This window comes from Oncorhynchus masou, chromosome 17 (genome assembly GCF_036934945.1).
Source record: "Oncorhynchus masou masou isolate Uvic2021 chromosome 17, UVic_Omas_1.1, whole genome shotgun sequence".
Lineage (NCBI taxonomy): Eukaryota > Metazoa > Chordata > Actinopteri > Salmoniformes > Salmonidae > Oncorhynchus > Oncorhynchus masou.
Window position 1 is genome coordinate 17,700,338 of NC_088228.1, and position 20,559 is coordinate 17,720,896.

At 41.4% G+C, this 20,559-nt stretch overlaps 1 protein-coding gene and 1 pseudogene across 3 annotated transcripts in view; one reads left to right on the top strand and one right to left on the bottom strand.

Moving 5' to 3' along the window:
• LOC135558633 (ephrin type-B receptor 1-like) overlaps positions 1-20,559 on the top strand; it is a 362,430-nt gene that overhangs the window by 179,849 nt on the left and 162,022 nt on the right. The gene's annotated exons all lie outside the window — the stretch shown is intronic.
• LOC135558062 (uncharacterized) lies at positions 2,455-4,378 on the bottom strand (annotated as a pseudogene).

A 20,559-nucleotide genomic window follows, 5' to 3' on the forward strand; every position in this document is an offset into this window, starting at 1 on the left:
GGACAGAGAGCGAAAGCAAGAGAAACCAAACTCTCCACTCCTCCTCATCACACCCATGTTTACCCTGACTCTACCATCCATAATACATTCCAGCAACATACGTCTGTGCTCAGACCATAACGTATGTACCAAATATAAACAGTGTGGGATCTGAGATGTTATTTAACAGACCGGGCCTTGGGCCAGGGGAAATGGATGCAGAGACGAGACAATTCCATTATCACCAAGATGACAGGTGATGATTCCTTTTCTACTTGCCTCCACTCTGAGGTCAGAGGCAACGCCATGGTGGAGTGCAGTGGGTGGAGAAGATTAAATATCATATTATATGATCTAACAGTCATAATAGAATGAGAGGATAGAGGAAACATGCAGTAGGCTTTGATATTGAAGTGTTTACTATTAGTAGACCGGCCAACCTGTAAAACATGATTGGATTTGCTCTTGCTTGTTCCAGGCTGTTGCATCCAGGTTTGATCAAAGCATGCTAGGGTGGATGTCATCCTAGATGGCCATTTTCAAGGGGTCAAATGTGACATCTGGTGAACATCTGTGTTCTACTATATCATTTTACATTGACGCCTGTACATCTTGGTGAAATTGTTCTGCGGAGAGATACCGTAGGTGTTCAATGGAAATAGGAAATGTACATTGAATAAAGATAAGGATGCAGCATCTGACCTCTCTAATACACACTCACACACACTTCATCAGCCATTACCCACACATGTCCAACACAGTAGATAAACCTGTGCTCATTATTCCACCCAAAGTTTGCTGTTGTCTTGACATTCTGGGGGCACAGATAGGATGCTTAACAATGGATGTCCATGCAAATAATGAAGTATTGTCTATCGAGAGCCTCATACTGTACATGAGGAACATATAGCACTAAACACCTTGATAACAAAGGACTACACAGTGGATACATATGGTGCCTCTGACTCATCCAATAGTACACATTACAGACCTGTACATCTGTGTGTGTGAGTGTATACATTCTTTTCTTGGATGTCCACATCTTTTATCTCTTTTTTAAATGATGCTAGACTTGATATTGCACTCTTTTTAACGATTTCAACTTTGAACAAAAGTTTTTTTTCCTTTGTTGTGGCTGCGTGGAGGGTAGAGTTAATCTTCTTTTCCTAAGTACTGATGGATTGCTGGGGGGGGGTAAAGGTCAGACACAGACCAAGGAGGAGAGATACACATGCAGGAAACAGGAAGTGACTGAGGGCCAAATACACTATTATAAACCGCAGACTCCGAGAGAGAGTGAGTGCCAAGTCAGTGCCTAGTCAAGACTAGGGTTGCAAAGCGTCCGATAATACCAAAGTTAACAGAATCTTCAGTAATTTTGGTAGAAAATAGAAAATAAATGGCAATCTATTGTAACATTGGTAATTTATACTTGGATCACTGTAAAAAAATAAGTCATTAATATATAAAGTGTTAATTTATTATATCCGTGTCCACATTGTCTATGAATATCTAGTAGATATACCATATGGTTAAAGTGAAAGTAGCCTAATTAATGGAAAAAGCATCTAATCAACAATGGCATTATTTTCAATGAACTCTTCCAACTATTGACTTTTTTCACAACTGTCACAGGTTTCATGGCAAAACATTAACAACAAATACATAGAAAATAAATAAAATAGTGTACAAAAAATAGATAAAGGATATTTCATGCTAAATCTCTCATATTGAATACCACTGGTATTCAACAAGTTGAGGGTTTATACACTGAAGAAAAATATAAACACAACGTGCAACAATTTCAAAGATTTTACTGAGCTAAATTTCATATAAGGAAATCAATCAATTGAAATAAATTCATTAGGCTCTAATCTATGGATTTCACATGACTGAGAAAACAGATATGCATCTGTTGGTCACAGATACCCCCCAAAAATGTGCGGAGTTAAGAGCCCAACGAACAGAGTTGGCTCACTGTTATTATAGAAAGTACAACCTCTTTGTCTTCGTGGCAGTTTATGTGTGGAAAAAGGGGCGGAACATAGTACAAAAGGCAATTGGTTTGTCTGTGCAGATTAAGATAACCCGAAGTTGATAGCACGAGGGCTCAACAGTATAACTCCGTTTGTCACAGTTCCCACTATAATGTGGTCCTTCCTGCAAGTTTCCATACAACTGACTTCTTGCAGATAATAAAACCACGGGAAGTCTCACATACTGTGGTTGCAAACAAACTAATCTTAGCTATACGCCCAGTCTTATGACAAAATCAGACAAAGACAAGTTAGGTTAGAAAAAAACACAAACATAACAAGAGACAATTCTCTAAGTAGTAAAACACGGCATCCCATGACTAATTTAGTCATTTTTCCCCCCACAAAACCAAAAGGGTTCTACCTGGAACCAAAAAGTGTTCATCAAATGGTTATCTTATGGGGACAACCAAAGAACCCTTTTAGGTTCTAGACAGCACCTTTTCTTCTAAGAGTGTAGGGACGTTGATCAGAAAGCCAGTCAATGTCTGGTGTGACCACCATTTGCCTCTTGCAGCGAGACACATCTCCTTCACATAGAGTTGATCAGTCTGTTGATTGTGGCCTGTGGAATGCTGTCCCCCTCCTTTTCAATGGCTGTGCAAAGTTGTTTGATATTGGAAAGAACTGGAACATGCTGTCGTACGCATCGATCCAGAGAAATCCAAACATGCTCAATGGGTGGCATGTCTGGTGAGTATGCAGGCCAATGAAGAACTGGGACATTTTCAGCTTCCAGGAATTGTGTTCAGATCCTTCTGCCCGGTACAGTTGAAACCGGGATTAATCCATGAAGAACACACTTCTCCAGCGTGCCAGTGGCCATCGAAGGTGAGCATTTTTCCACTGAAGTCAGTTACGACACTGAACTGCAGTCAGGTCAAGACGCTGGTGAGGATGACGAGCATGTACAAGAGCTTCTCTGAGACTGTTTCTGACTATTTGTGCAGAATTTCTTTGGTTATGCAAACCCACAGTTTCATCAGCTGTCCGGTTGGCTGGTCTCATATTATCCTGCAGGCGAAGAAGCCCGAATGTGGAGGTCCTGGGCTGGTGTGGTTACACGTGGTGTGCGGCTGTGAGGCTGGTTGGATGTCCTGCCAAATTCTCTAAAACCTCTCCTTGGTCCAGGTCTTGTAGCTGGTATCTCTCTTTTATCATTGTGTTGTAGCTGGTCTCTCTCTTTAGTCATGGTGTTGTAGCTGGTCTGTAGCTGGTCTCTCGCTTTAGTCATGGTGTTGTAGCTGGTCTGTAGCTGGTCTCGCTCTTTAGTCATGGTGTTGTAGCTGGTCTGTAGCTGGTCTCTCTCTTTTATCATGGTGTTGTAGCTGGTCTGTAGCTGGTCTCTCTCTTTTATCATGGTGTTGTAGCTGGTCTGTAGCTGGTGTCTCTCTTTTATCATGGTGTTGTACCTGGTCTGTAGCTGGTCTCTCTCTTTAGTCATGGTGTTGTACCTGGTCTGTAGCTGGTCTCTTTCTTTAGTTGTGGTGTTGTACTTGGTCTGTAGCTAGTCTCTCTCTTTAGTCATGGTGTTGTACCTGGTCTGTAGCTGGTCTCTCTCTTTAGTCATGGTGTTGTAGCTGGTCTATATCTGGTATCTCTCTTTGGTCAGGTTGTTGTTGCTGGTACCTATTTGATTCTTCTCTTTTGTTAAGTTGGCTTCATAACTATTCATGACTCTATTGTGGTGGAAACCTAGGATTACGATCCCAGCCAGTAGGAGAACACACAGCAACCCCCAACACACTGCAGCATCTCTGGAGGGTTGCCTACCTGAGCTATCAGAACCTGATGGGTTAGCACCTGGTCTGCCATTAGAGGTGACATCCTCTTCATTCTTGTCTCTTGAGTTTTGGGAGATGACATTAATCATTATTGATATCATCATCTCTGTTTGCTGGTCCTCTGTTACAAGAGTCACCATCTAAAATGCTGTCAATATTGGCATAGATATTCTCAGACATCTTCTGTCTCAGTTACTGGTAACAGATGTTCTAGTAATGTTTGTTGGTGTATGTTGTAAGAAAGCTGTGAACACTGTGCAGTGAGTCCGAAATGTTTTATACAGTATGTGTCACGCCTGCTCCCGCTCCCCTTTCCTGGCCCTTGAAGGCGCCAGGCTCCCCAGCATTACTGATTCCTGTCACCATCATTACGCACACCTACCTTCCCACGTCACGTGCATCAGGAATTATTGGACTCACCTGGACTCAATCACCTGTGTCATTACCTCCCCTATATCTGTCTGTTCCCAAGCTCTGTTCCCTGCTTCAGGATTATTTGTCGTATGTTGTTGTGTTACCCGTGTGCTGTCGCTGTTCCTGTCTTGTTCCATGTCTGTTCCTTATTAAATGTTGACTCCCCGTACTGTAACCACCAATGGACAGGAAGCTACCATTCCAGGAATACAATGCAAAACAATTTGTATGATTGGCTGGTGAATGCAATTCCCCAGGAAGTCTGCCACTAATAGCTAGCTGTGGTTTGTGTGAAGTGAGGTGAAGTGAGGTGACTAGCAGACCTGCAGGAAATGACACTTACATCTCTGCATTTGTCTCTTTGGAAAGTCTTTTCAACGTCCGTGGAGCAGTTTTATAAATGTGAGCAGTAGACCCGTAAATACTGTATCACTTCACTCTAATACTGAAGATTTACCGAAAGGTACTAGGCCTACCTACTGTAAAACTGTAGAGGTGTATAACTAATAAAATGCTGTAGGTCCGGGGGTGTGTCAGGAATATTTGTTCTATTTTCATAAACGTTATTATGATTGTAGTGTTTGAGAGATAAACAGCATGTTATTATACACACCTGGTTAAAGTGGTATGCACGTGTTCAATGCGTGATATGGGAAATATGTATCTGATTGGATGCACATAGTTTTATTGGTAGGCCCTCATTGGTTGTTGGCCAAGGTATTCAATTGTGTTCCTTTTGAGCGCGTGCAGATGTATCCACTGTCATGTTGGAAATAAACCTCTTCGTGATGTTAATGCTTTATACTGTCGAGTTTCTCTTTACAATAGCTAAACATAACCTGCTTCCTTTAACCGGGGATTGGCAGATTGGCCACTGGGTACCAGAGTTTTGTCTGAAGGGGAACAGAGCAAGCAAGAAAGTGCTAGCTCCATGGAGTCTGTGTAGAAAAGCTAGCACCGAAGATGGCATTCGGCAAGGCCGAGGATTTTCACTTCGAGGAAAGGTGAAGAAAGTTTTTAAGCCTATTTGGAAATATTGTTACAAAATGTTGAAGCTAATTGAGCTCAAGTACGAGGATGATACGTCGAAAGCCATTTTTCTGACGATTGTTGGCAGAAAGACTCACAATTTGTAAATGGACTTATGTCCGCCACAGAAACCAAGTGAAAAAACATTGAAAAGTCACTACATACCGAGGAATTTTTTTATTGCTGAATCATGCAAGTTTCATGCAAAGAGTCAACTCAAGGGAGAGTTGATTAGTGAGTCACATGTAAATTCGGTCTGTTTCTTGAAGAGTCATTTACGTGATACATTTGTGTGTGGTGTTAAAAGTGCAGAGCTGAGAGACCGTTTACTGAACGTAGTTCACACAAAATACTGACATTAGCACTGGCTGTGGATGTGGGATTTTCTTTAGAAGTTACAAAGTAAAATACACAGCAGTTTTCACAAAATACTTTAAAGCAAATGTAGTTGAGAAGAAAAGTGTTTCCAAGAAAATGGAGGCAACAGGTAAACCACGTTACCATTGTGCGGGAAAAGGGCACAAGCCAGATGAGGGCCGCTACAAAGATTTTGAGTGTCGGGAGTGCAAGAAGAAAGGACGCATAGCCAGGACATGCCGCTCGCGTCTGGTGGGAAACAATGACATGAAGCAAGCAAAATGGAATAAGCACCTGGATGCTACTGAGGGAGAGGCCTCTTTACTGCGACTACAGGAAGTCGAGAGGAGCAATGATGATCAGCACTAGGGCACCGCACACCAGCGAGAGAGAGAACTAGGGCAACAGAGATGAGCATTGTATCGCACTCAAGCGTCAGAGTGATGAGCATAACATCTCAAATGAGAGTGAGACATCAGCCATTTTCACCAGTGACTATGAGTTGGGTAACGTAAAAGGAACTGAACTGTTTACATTAGATACAGGTAAAGACATTACTAAACCGTACGATGTGTATATAAGGGTAGATGAACCTTTTACATTAGATACAGGTAAAGACATTACTAAACCGTACGATGTGTATATAAGGGTAGATTAACCTTTTTCATTAGATACAGGTAAAGACATTACTAAACCGTACGATGTGTATATAAGGGTAGATTAACCTTTTACATTGGATACAGGTAAAGACATTACTAAACCGTACGATGTGTATATAAGGGTAGATGAACCTTTTACATTAGATACAGGTAAAGACATTACTAAACCGTACGATGTGTATATAAGGGTAGATTAACCTTTTACATTAGATACAGGTAAAGACATTACTAAACCGTACGATGTGTATATAAGGGTAGATTAACCTTTTACATTGGATACAGGTAAAGACATTACTAAACCGTACGATGTGTATATAAGGGTAGATGAACCTTTTACATTAGATACAGGTAAAGACATTACTAAACCGTACGATGTGTATATAAGGGTAGATTAACCTTTTACATTAGATACAGGTAAAGACATTACTAAACCGTACGATGTGTATATGAGGGTAGATGAACCTTTTACATTAGATACAGGTAAAGACATTACTAAACCGTACGATGTGTATATAAGGGTAGATGAACCTTTTACATTAGATACAGGTAAAGACATTACTAAACCGTACGATGTGTATATAAGGGTAGATTAACCTTTTACATTAGATACAGGTAAAGACATTACTAAACCGTACGATGTGTATATAAGGGTAGATGAACCTTTTTCATTAGATACAGGTAAAGACATTACTAAACCGTACGATGTGTATATAAGGGTAGATGAACCTTTTTCATTAGATACAGGTAAAGACATTACTAAACCGTACAATGTGTATATAAGGGTAGATGAACCTTTTACATTAGATACAGGTAAAGACATTACTAAACCGTACGATGTGTATATAAGGGTAGATGAACCTTTTTCATTAGATACAGGTAAAGACATTACTAAACCGTACGATGTGTATATAAGGGTAGATGAACCTTTTACATTAGATACAGGTAAAGACATTACTAAACCGTACGATGTGTATATAAGGGTAGATGAACCTTTTACATTAGATACAGGTAAAGACATTACTAAACCGTACGATGTGTATATAAGGGTAGATGAACCTTTTTCATTAGATACAGGTAAAGACATTACTAAACCGTACGATGTGTATATAAGGGTAGATGAACCTTTTACATTAGATACAGGTAAAGACATTACTAAACCGTACGATGTGTATATAAGGGTAGATGAACCTTTTACATTAGATACAGGTAAAGACATTACTAAACCGTACGATGTGTATATAAAGGTAGATGAACCTTTTACATTAGATACAGGTAAAGACATTACTAAACCGTACGATGTGTATATAAGGGTAGATGAACCTTTTACATTAGATACAGGTAAAGACATTACTAAACCGTACGATGTGTATATAAGGGTAGATGAACCTTTTACATTAGATACAGGTAAAGACATTACTAAACCGTACGATGTGTATATAAGGGTAGATGAACCTTTTACATTAGATACAGGTAAAGACATTACTAAACCGTACGATGTGTATATAAGGGTAGATGAACCTTTTACATTAGATACAGGTAAAGACATTACTAAACCGTACGATGTGTATATAAGGGTAGATGAACCTTTTACATTAGATACAGGTAAAGACATTACTAAACCGTACGATGTGTATATAAGGGTAGATGAACCTTTTACATTAGATACAGGTAAAGACATTACTAAACCGTACGATGTGTATATAAGGGTAGATGAACCTTTTACATTAGATACAGGTAAAGACATTACTAAACCGTACGATGTGTATATAAGGGTAGATGAACCTTTTACATTAGATACAGGTAAAGACATTACTAAACCGTACGATGTGTATATAAGGGTAGATTAACCTTTTACATTAGATACAGGTAAAGACATTACTAAACCGTACGATGTGTATATAAGGGTAGATGATGTGAGACTCAAAATGGAAGCTGATACAGGTGCTGCAGTTTATGTGATATCAAAGAGGTTGTACAACTAAAGGCTCAAAAGGCTAAATTGAGCCCTGCAAGCTGTGTTAGAAAAATACAGTAAACCATCACTAGTTCTAAGAAGGAAAAGCTCAGTCAAGGTCAAGTGTAATGGGAGCACTACAATTTTAGACTTGCTGGTGGTCAAAGGCAATGGCCCTGCCCTGCTGGGTAGAATCAGTCAGTTGAAGCTACACTGGTCATGTGTATACAGAGGGTTTGTGTGGAAAATTTTCCTCTGTGTTTCAGCCAGAGCTGGGAATGCTAAAAGGTATCACAGCCAAGATACATTTAGCGAAGGGGGCTGAACCTACGATCTGCAGGCCTAGCCCAGTGCCATATGCACTGAGAGAAGCTGTTAAAACACAGACAGTTCAGTTGGAGTCAGAAGGGGTTCTTACTCCATTTAACTACAGTCAATGGGCTGCTCCAATGGTGTGTAGACCAAAAACAGATGATAATGTAAGAATGTGTGGAGATTACAAGGTAACTATCAATCGGTGGCTGGAAGTAGATCAGTATCCGTTACCAAAAACGCAGGACTTGTTCACAAAGCTGGGTTTGTCACAGGCGTACCAGCCAGAACAACTAGAGGAGAGGTCTAAACACTATCTCACTATGAAAACTCATAAGGGCTTGTTTAAGGTCAACAGGCTTCCTTATGGGGTTGCCTTTGCTCCAGCTATTTTTCAGAAAATCCTACAGGGTATATATGGGTTGATCTGCTATCTTGATGATATACTGATCACAGGGCGTAACATAGAAGAGCACATGAGAAATCTGGAACAAGTCCTAAAAAGACTGAAAGTCTGCAATCTGAAGGTTAAAATAGAGAAATGTTCTCTCTTCCAGAACAGAGTAACCTATCTAGGTCATGTGATAGATGCAGAGGTGATACACGCCATGAAACAGAAAACTGAAACGATTGAGAAGGCTCCTATTCCTACAAACACCACTGAGCTCAGGTCTTTTCTTTCATTACTTAACTATTATGGCAAATTCATTCCAAATCTGTCTACCATAGTCATGCCTTTGACCGCTCTACTGCAGAAAGATGTCAAATAGGAATGGTCCCAGAAAAGCCCAAGTGCTTTGGAGGAAGCTAAGAGACATCTACCTACTAGCCAGGTGTTAGTTCACTACAACCCGGAGCTATGACTCATACTAGCCTGTGATGCTTCACCGGCAGGTGTAGGTGCAGGGATTTCTCACAAATCTAAGGATGGTTCTGAGAAACCGATAGCATTTACTTACTAAAACAGAAATGAACTATTCTCAAATAGAAAAAAAGAAGCACTAGGATTGGTTTTTGGACTTACGCAATTTCACGAGTATCTGTATGGTAGGAAATGTACCTTGCCTCTTATGTACCTGTACAGGAACCAAATCAGCGGAAATTCCAGAGCGCCAACTAATTGTACTCGATACAACTCAAACTTTCATTAAATTCACATGCAGTGTACTCAATTCAAGCCACACTCGTTGTGAATATAGCCAACATGTCAGATTTGTAAAATGCTTTTCGGCGAAAGCATGAGAAGCTATTATCTGATAGCATGCAGCCCCCAGAAACACACAAAGGGGACGTAAACAAAGAAATTAGCGTAGCTGGCGCTACCCAAAACGCAGAAATAAAATATAAAACATTCATTACCTTTGACGAGCTTCTTTGTTGGCACTCCTATATGTCCCATAAACATCTCAATTGGGTATTTTTTCGATTAAATCGGTCCATATATAACCAAAATGTCCATTTATGAACACCGAGAAATCCATGGAAAAAGTCACGTTTCCGAACGCGACGTCATTTTATAAAATTCATAAAGTTGCTTATAAACTTTGACAAAACACTTCAACCTACTTCTGTAATCCAAGTTTAGGTATTAGTAAACGTTAATAAACGATCAAATTGATCACGGAGAGATCTGTATTCAATAGCTAGAAGTTTTCAAAACGAAGTCCATTTCCTTACGGACATTTTTTTCAGTTGCGCACCTGAAGACAGGATGTGCAATTGACTAATCTGACCAAGGATAAAGGGCCCTGGTAATCACAACACTGGTGACATAGTGTGGAAGCTGTAGGAATTGCAAGCACAGTTCCATCATTTATGGCAAGCCATAGACAATATAAAGTCTGGCGGATGGATTTTTTCTTTGTCGATTTCGTGATCAGGTTTTCTTGGGATTTTCACCACGGAACTCGTTCTGTTATAGTCACAGACACCATTGAACCAGTTCTAGAAACTTCAGAGTGTTTTCTATGCACACATACTAATCATATGCATATACTATATTCCTGGCATGACTAGCAAGACGTTGAAATGTTGCACGATTTTTAACAGAATGTTGAAAAAAGTATCTCGATCTCCAACAGGTTTATTCCTGGTCCTAATACAGGTGTCCCAACACATGCAGCAGCTAGAATGTGGAGATGGCCTTGATTTTAGCAGCTCACATATAGGAGATATTGTACAAACTGTCAGAGGAGCATGGCAAGGCAGATGCGTTGTCCGGACTCCCACTGAGTGATTGTAGGGGTCCTACACCAAATCCAGTGTATAGAGTGTCAGTTATAGATGGCTTGCCAGTCACTGCTAAGGATATAGCACTCAAAACTGATAAAGATCCAGTATTGAAAATGGTTGAAAATGGTTAAGCAGTGTGTAATGTCCGGATGGCCAAACCATGTACCAGACAAAGTCTTTAAACCTTATGTCAAAAGAAAGAACTTACCATTGAGGATGACTGTATTCTTTGGGGTTACAAGGTGGTGACTCCACAAAGCCTGCAAAGCAGACTATTGGCAGAACTACACAAGAGTCATTGGGGTATAGTTAAGATGAAATCCTGAGCTAGAAGTCTTCTCTGGTGGCCTACACTTCATGAAAATAACTGAAGTAAGTCTTTGTGACATATGTAAGCAGCAGTGTAGCAGGCGTGCAAAAGTCCAGTACCAACATGACAATGGGCATCAGGTCCATGGGAGAGACGACACTTAGACTTTGCAGAAGAACAATAGCAAATGTTTTTGGTTGTTATGGATGCTTATGCCAGAAATTGTACACAAGCAGAGTACTACTTCAGCTAAAACTGTTGAGTGGTCACAAGTCAACAGTGACAAACCACAGAAGGTCAGCTCCTCTGTTGATCAAGAGGTCTTGGTAAAGAATTACAGGGGAGGAGAAAGTGGTTGAATGGTGTGATAACTAAGCTTCTGGGTCCCTTCACATACATGGTTAATGTTGAGGTTAACTCTGCGAAAAGACATGTGAATCAGATGTTGAACATCAAGCCAAGGAGACAAGGTGATGCCCTTGCAGAGGGAGATGGTTCTCGTTAAGTAGGAGGATCTTGGGACTATGATGTTGATGACGTTGATATGGACAATGCGAACACTGTGCCTCAGAGATGTGAACAAAGAAATGTGTAACAACTTGTTTTGAAGAATCCTGTTACCTGTAAAAGGAAACGCTAAAATGGGTGTAAATGGGTTATGTAATCAGGAGCTGTATAACAAAAAAATGACAATGTCAAAGGTAAAATAAGGTTCTCAAAACTAGTTGACATTGCAGGGGAGGAGTTGTAGTGTTTGAGAGATAAACAGCATTTTATTATGCACACCTGGTTAAAGTGGTATGCATGCGTTCAATGTGTGGTATGGGAAATTTGTTTCCGATTGGATGCGCATACTTTTATTGGCAGGCCCTCATTGGTTGTTGGCCAAGGTATTCAATTGTGTTCCTTTTGAGCTGGTGCAGATGGACTCCGCTTGGAACCGGCTTTGTTGTATCCGTGGTCATGTTGGAAATGAACCTATTCTTGATGTTAATGATTTATACTGTGGAGTCTCTCTTTACAATAAGGAAAAAGAACCCGCTTCCTTTAATCAGGGATGCAACAATAATAGCAATAGCTACCGGTGGCTCAAACGGGTTAGATTTTGATGAATGAACAAGGTACAATAGCTGTGACGAGGGCTTGGCCACCCGCTGGCCAATCAAGGCGTTCCATAGCTTAATTCTGCATGCCGTGCTTCATGGGGTTGGGATGGTGTTCTTTGGCTTGCAAGCTTCCCTCTTTTTCCTCCAAATATAACGATGGTCATTATGGCTAAACAGTTCTATTTTTGTTTCATCAGACCAGAGGACATTTCTCCAAAAAGTACATAACAATCCCCCATGTGCAGTTGCAAACCATAGTCTGGCTTTATGGTGGTTTTGGAGCAGTGGCTTTCTTCCTTGCTGAGCGTGTCGACATAGGGCGCATTTTACTGTGGATATAGATACTTATGTACCTGTTTCCTCCAGCATCTTCACAAGGTTCTTTGTTGTTGTTCTGGGATTGATTTGCACTTTTCGCACCAAAGTACATTAATCTCTAGGAGACAGAACGCGGCTCCTTCCTGAGCGGTATGACAGCTGCGTGGTCTCATGGTGTATATACTTGCATATTATTGTTTGTACAGATGAATGTGGTACCTTCAGGCATTTGGAAATTGCTCCCAAAGATGAACAGACTTGTGGAGGTCTACAATTCTTTTTCTGAGGTCTTGGCTGATTTCTTTTGATTATCCCATGATGTCAAGCAAAGAAGCACTAAGTTTGAAGGTAGGCCTTGAAATACATCCACAGGTACACCTCCAGTTGACTCAAATGATATCAATTAGCCTATCAGAAGCTTCTAAAGCCATGACATCATTTTCTGGAATTTTCCAAGCTGTTTAACGGCACTGTCAACTTGGTGTATGTAAACTTCTGACCCACTGGAATTGTGATACAGTGAATTATAAGTGAAATAATCTGTCTGTAAACAATTGTTGGAAAAATGACTTGTGTCATGCACAAAGTAGATGTCCTAACCGACTTGCCGAAACAATAGTTCGTTAACAAGAAATTTGTGGAGTGGTTGAAAAACGAGTTTTTGTGACTCCAATGTAAGTGTATGTAAACTTCCAACTTCAACTGTATTTCCAGTGGCGAACCGTGACTATTGGAGCTCGGCCCTCAGTTGCAGAAAAAGATCTGATGTCATACATATAGATAACGACTCGGATGCCTGTTTATACAGAGCATGACTTGAGAATTTTCTTTTGCAGACCTATGTAGGAGATGCAATTATTTGATGCCAGAGTCAAACGGTCCTAAACCACGCCTCGGCTGTGGCTCACAGAAGCAGCACACAAACACAACGGTGGCAAATATCGATAGGAGGAACCACGTTCGAAAACAATATGGTTGTGTCATTTCAACAAAACATTTTCCAAAACAAACAGTCACTCAGATAGTGGCGGAATAAATTCAACCACACAACTACTGACATTGTTTCAAGACCACAGACAGTATATGCTGTCAGAGAGAAAAAACGTTGCGCTGTATTCAATCTTCTATCTCCATGCAACAATAAAAATATACACCACAATGTACCCAGTACTTCCAAATGCATGGTCATTACCTTTGTTTTTACCACACAACCAGTGATCTAAAGTAGAAATAATATTTTACAAATGATATGAACGAAAAGCAAGCTGTAGATGAAAACAAAAAGTCCACTCACCATGATGATTATCATTTCAAAAAAGTCCATTCCCCTGTCCTTCTTTATGAAATGGGCAATGGCGTGTTCATATAGCTTGTCTTTTGATTTTACATCCGAAATAAGTTGTTTTTCATTTGAGATCAAAGCCTGTCCAGTGGTGTTCCTGGAACATGTTTGATCCTTTTTAGTGCAGAAAATGTTCTTTCTACTGATGCAGTGGACACTGGAATGGTCAAAACTAGACAGGTAAGCAGATACAATTGGTGCATACTATCATTTAGTCTCTTCTGCTGTAGAAAGTGGAGCAGATCAGCCGGGCTCTTACCCTCGAAGTCAGACACTGAGTACATAACGGTGAGTTCTGTTTTAAGCCCCGGCGAATCAAAATCAGGACCATAGCTTTGCTCGAGACTAGAGAACGCAGCGTTTGGAAAGCTTGGCGTTTCCCTATATATTGGGAACTTTTGGGGGCCAAGGAGGGCAAGGAACATGAGCCTTTCATGGTCATTGAACCTGTTTCTTAACTGAGTGATAATGTTGTCGATGATCGCACTGTGTGGCTGTATGTACTGCCCACATATGTCTCCTTATGTCTTCAAACGTCTCCTTGCATATGTGTCCTGTCCCTTGGAACTCCGGTCTCACTCACAGTGTCCTCGTAGATGGAATCACATTTTCCCTCTCTGTGGTGTTGCAGAAGTCGTCCACCCTTGACAAGCACAACTACATGTCAAACTCCCTGTTCTGCAAATATTCCAAATAGCACTTCGGAGTATGCAAATATGGAGTAGAACGCGGATAGCCAGAAGAAGAACTCAAAGCTTGTCAGGTGCATCCATCTGCGCTGTGGTTGGTGTCTTCATCAGAGTCTTCGTGATGCTACGCTATGTTTTCAAAGAGTTCAATGAGTTCTGCACTTCTTTCCTACACAGTGCGAACTAAGTGTGAGGAGAAGTTCCATCGTGTTGGCGCCACTCTGTGTAGTCTTCGCTGGCATATTTCATCCAGTAGTTTTGCTCGTTTGACAGATCTTGAGAAAAACGCTGCTAGGGCACCAAGATATTGCGTTCTTTTAGTTTACCAGCACCTTGTGACACCAGATGAAGAGTGTGCGCATAGCAATAAATGAACAGACCTTTCTTGGTTTGTACTCCGTTTATACCAGAGGCCATGACTGCGGCCCCATCGTGACACTGTGCCACAACTTTGGCCATGCATTCACACTCCTCTAAAAAGCTCATGATTCGGGGAGCAACCGCTTCTGCCTGTTTATCCCCAGTTACATCCTCAAATGTGAGAAACCTTTCCTTCACAACACCATCGGTAGTGTAACGCAACACAGAAGACTTTTGGGCCACAGTGCTGATGTCTGTCGTCTCGTTACAAAGGGTCTTTTCTTCAATTCTTCCTTCATGACATCTGTCATTACATTCGCGACCGTGTGTATCAAGTCCTTTTGGATTTAGCTGGAAATGCCTGTGAACTCGATAGCCAAATGGCAGTTTAACGTGCTGTCATACTCAGTTAAGAAATCCAGTATTTCCAAGTAGTTTCCCTTACTGATTCTTTACCCTCATCGTGTCCTCTGAATGCTAAATCTTGTTTGCCTAAAAACACAACCGTATGAATAAGGAGCTTTAGAATCTCCCTGTTGTGCCTGACTTTATCATTGTGAGCAAGTGTCTGCTCTTTTTTGAAGAAGATCTACTCTTGTTTCCACAAATGTTTTTAAACGCACTGTAACTCGCAGGTGTGAAGTTGAGTTGTGGTGTCAAAGTGCTGACTTTCTCAATCAAGCTAAATCTTTGAAACCAGTTGTCCAGGTTGAGCTGTTATCGGTGCTGAAGAGTAGGCAATTCCAACAGTAAAGCTTTTTTTTGTCAGCTCACAGCTGGTTATCCACAGATAGAGCTCATTATTATTAACTTGAAAATGCCTTTCAAAACTCTTTCCTTGTGGCGCCAAATCAGGCGGTGCTAGAATTGGTCTCCCGTTCTGTACAAGATTGAACTTTTCATTAAAAGTTAGTCTTGAAAAGGGCGATGCTATTTAGCCACCACATCGTTCTTGATTACTCGCTCTGCAGTTGCCATCGCCATTGTTACATACACTCACTACAAAAAGCGTGAGAAAACAAGATAAGGCTCGCTATTGGCTCTGAATTAGTGACGTATACTTAGGCCCTCTAGAGGGCCTTGAGGCATCATACAATTGTCCAACATATTACATGACCATTTGTGATTGGTTGATTCTACTGTCATTCCAAAATGCTGCTCTAATGGAAGTCAATGTCAATGGCATTGGCTGGTGCCTTCTATTCAAAGCCTGAGGGCCTTGCCAATGAGTGTTGAGCCCAGATAGATTATTTCTACCAAGAGACTATCAAAGACAAATTCTGATGGGATATTTTTCTCTCTTGGATGTTAAACCCTTCTTTTTCCAACACAAACTGAAGCAATTCAATAGAAAGATCATTACAATTAAGACAAAAAATATTAAACCAATGGAAACAAAATTATAATATATAAAAATATATACAGATTTGTATCTGAGGGTGTAGAGGGCCCTGTAGAGGGTGCGGAGTGTACTTCAAACTCTCTGAGGGTGTAGAGGGCCCTGTAGAGGGTGCGGAGTGTACTTCAAACTCTCTGAGGGTGTAGAGGGCCCTGTAGAGGGTGCGGAGTGTACTTCAAACTCTCTGAGGGTGTAGAGGGCCCTGTAGAGGGTGCGGAGTTTACTTCAAACTCTCTGAGGGTGTAGAGGGTGTGGAGATTACTTCAAACTCTCTGAGGGTGTAGAGGGCCCTGTAGAGGGTGTGTACTTCAAACTCTCTGAGGGTGTAGAGGGCCCTGTAGAGGGTGCGGAGTGTACTTCAAACTTTCTGAGGGTGTAGAGGGCCCTGTAGAGGGTGTGGAGATTACTTCAAACTCTCTGAGGGTGTAGAGGGCCCTGTAGAGGGTGCAGAGTTTACCTCAAACTCTCTGAGGGTGTAGAGGGCCCTGTAGAGGGTGCAGAGTTTACTTCAAACTCTCTGAGGGTGTAGATTTTGTAGTAAAGGCCTTCGCAGGCTCAGGATGTCCTGAGCTGACAGTAATACACTGCTGTATCTTTATCTGATGCTATGTTAGACATCACCACTGTTAGACAGGGAACTGACTTTCAAGAAGTCGGCGCCCACCTAACCACCGGTTTATCATGGCTCAGGCTAAGACCCAGATGCAGACACAGGAGGTGGATAGTATTTAAAGTAATGGGATACACCTGGTGGGGATGGAGACAATCACAAGACAGGTGAAACAGATCAGGGTGTGACAAGTTTGTGAACACGAATAGAAAGGAACAGTCTTGACATTTCTGCATATTTCTTTGAAGCTTCTTATCAAATGTCTTAATGATTTACTTGCTCATATCAAAAAGTCATCCCTCAATCATAATTCAGGGACCACATCTGCTACATACACATGCATTAATATAACACTGTTACGATGAGCGGCACATGAAAAGTCATTCCATATCAATCAACTCAGGAGAGTGCTCAGCGCAATCCTCCTCCCAGTTTACTCGATCCCCACCGCCATTATCAGGTTGTTTTCCCGACCAGTAGGCTGTTGTCAGTGGGGTAACGTCCACCCATTTCCAGGTCCCCTCGCAGTCTTTGTCAGTCAGGCCAATCCAGACCCTCTTGTTCAGCTGAGTGAGAAATGTCTGCTTTGCTGTTTATGATCATCAGATCTGCTTCTTTCTCAATGCAGTGTTATCTACTCTCATATGAGGATTTGACCTCAGAAGAGATGTAATACCATCTAGACTGAAACAGCGTTCAGCCTTCAGGCCCAGTTGGTTTTAAGGCAGAAAACCTCTTCTGAAGCTTGTCTCTCTCTCTCTCTTTAACAGGTCTCTCTCTTCAACCAGGTTGTTGTAGCTGGTCTGTAGCTGGTCTCTCTCCATGGCCATGGTGCTGTAGCCAGTTCGTAGCTGGTCTCTCTCCATGGTCATGGAGTTGTAGCTGGTCTGAAGCTGGTCTCTCTCCATGGTCATGGTGTTGTAGCCAGTGTGTAGCTGGTCTCTCTCCATGGTCTGTAACTGGTCTTTCATCTTAGCCAGTTTGCTGTGACTTCGCTTCCTTTAGTCAGGTTGCTGGCTTTTACAATCCTCAAACCCACTGATGACGTTCTGTGGTGAAGAAACAGGCCTACGATCCCATCCAGTAGGAGAACACACAACAGCCCCAGACACACTGCATCAGCTCTGGAGGGTCTCCTTCCTGAGTTATCAATACTTGAGGGGTTAGCACCTGTTCTACCCCTTAGAAGTGGCATCCTCCTTGGTCTTATCTCTTGAGTCTTGAGAGAATATGGCATCTTCATAGATATGCTCATCTTTGCTTGCCCACGTCTATGTTTGCACATTTGTCCTCTGACATCTCCATGATCTACCACTGTCTCAAATGCTACTATCTGCTACAGAACATGTGTCACAGATCACTCTAGAACTTTCATTGTGCACACCTGGCCCCTATTCCCACTGATTGTATTTGTATATATGTGCCCTTTGTTCACCATGCTGCTGTCGATTATTGTTACATTGTCCGTTGGTGCGTGTGAGTACCTGTGCTGTGTGTTTGGGCTTTCGTGCCATTGTGGATTGCGCAGTTGATTACAGGTCTTGTCTAGTGTGATAATCATTGTGCATTTGTGTATTTTTTTTTGAGGAAGTCCTCGATCTTTTGTTTTGGGTTTCAACCCTGTGTTTATGTTATGTGTTTGTTTGGTCTTCATCCCCGTGCCGTAATTTGGGCTAAATAAAGAACCCTATTACGCATTCCTGCGTCTGTCTCCCGAATCCATTACGTGACAATATGTTCCAGTATGAATGCTGTGTCGTGTGTACGGAACGTTTTATAGGTGTCTTACCACCAATGAGCATGCCACATATAGACATACCAAAAAGATGTATGTGATTGGCTGCTGACTCGGTGTGAGAATAAGACCAGATTCCTATGTGTGTGTTATCATTTCCCTCTCTATCTGCAGCTGTTTTAGACATAGCTACTGGAATACAGGGAACTGTCATTTCAGGAAGTCTGTTTGGTCTGTTGAGTACGAGTCATGCCTTTTAGTAATACTCGAGATGTGACATAGGGGTTTTACAATCGGATTTGTGTAAATGTTTCATGTCTAACATATTTATTGACATTTTTCATTATGCGACAAAGACTACAATTGACAAGACACATCAATCAATAGTCAAGATAATTCAATCAGATTGCAACAACAAATTAACAAAAAACAAGCAACCGAGAAAAGCATAACAGATTCTTCTCCGGGATGCCTATGAAAAAGACCAAACAGACCAGCGATTTGGGAAGTCAATGGGAGGTGCAGTCCAGGGCGACAGGTGCAGTCAGGCACGACAGGTGCAGTCCGGCGCGACACGACTTTTAAACCTGATTATGCATTTATGCGCATGAGCTTAGCTAACTAACATCACCATGACATCACCTACACGTGTGATCTAGGATTTATATTAGAGAAGCAGGTCCCGGACCTCTTAGTATGCTCACTCTGTTTATAGGCTTTGGGTTTCTGAAGCAAGGTCATTAATCAGCTGTGGATCTCCTGAAAGTTTGGATCTGTAGTACTGTATGTGTGGGAAATAACAAGGACCTCCACCTTGTCTAGAATTGCTAAGGCAGTTGTTGTAGTTGCTCAGTGCCCCGTCTCTTTCACCTCTCATGGCATTGTAGTTGATCTGTAGCTGGTCTCTCTCTGTCGTCAGTTTCTTGTTGCTGGTCTGTAGCTCATCTCTCTCTTTAGTCAGGGTGATGTAGCTGGTCTGTAACCATTCTTTCTCTATCGTCAGGTTAGTTTTGGAAGCTTTATAATCTTCAAACCCAACAACAACTCTCTTGTGATAGAAACCCAGACCAATTAACCCAGCCAGTAGAAGAACACACAGCAGCCCCAGACACACTGCAGCAGCTCTGAAGGGTCTCAACCCTGAGCTCTCCGAACCTGAGGTGATAGCTCCTGGTGTTGTCTTTGAGGTGACATATTCCTCGCGGGAGTTGATGATATCTTCATAGAAATTCTCATCTCTATTTGCTGCCCCTTTATTACAAAACGTATTCTCTAGATTAATGTCCATGTTGGCATAAATGTCCTCTGACATCACCATTGTCTACCCCTGTCTCGATTACTACTATAATTCAGTCTGCTACAGAATATGTTCTAGTATGAAAGCTTCATTGTTTGTGTGGAACCTTTTAAAGGTGACTAACCAGCAATGGGCATGCCATACCAGGCAGACAATGCAAGAATGTGGAAGTGGCTGTGGTTGGTGGTATGGAGTGAGCAGACCTGGATATTAACCTTCCTCTTTTTGTTTCTTCAACGTATCTTTAAGTCTCTTCAATTTCTTTGTTCTGATCATTGGTGCAGAACTGAGATCTGTAAAATATTGAAATCAAATCAAATGGTCTTTGTCACACGCGCGGAAAACAGCCTTACAGTGAAATGCTTACTTACAAGCCCTTAACCAACAATGCATTTTTAAGAAAAATAAGTTTTAAGTAAAAAATGTCAATTAAAATAACAAATAATTAAAGAGCAGTAGCAAAGCTATATACAAGGGTACCAGCACAGAGTCAATATGCGGGGGCACCGGTTAGTTGAGGTAATTGAGGTAATATGTACATGTACAGTGCCTTGCGAAAGTATTCGGCCCCCTTGAACTTTGCGACCTTTTGCCACATTTCAGGCTTCAAACATAAAGATATAAAACTGTATTTTTT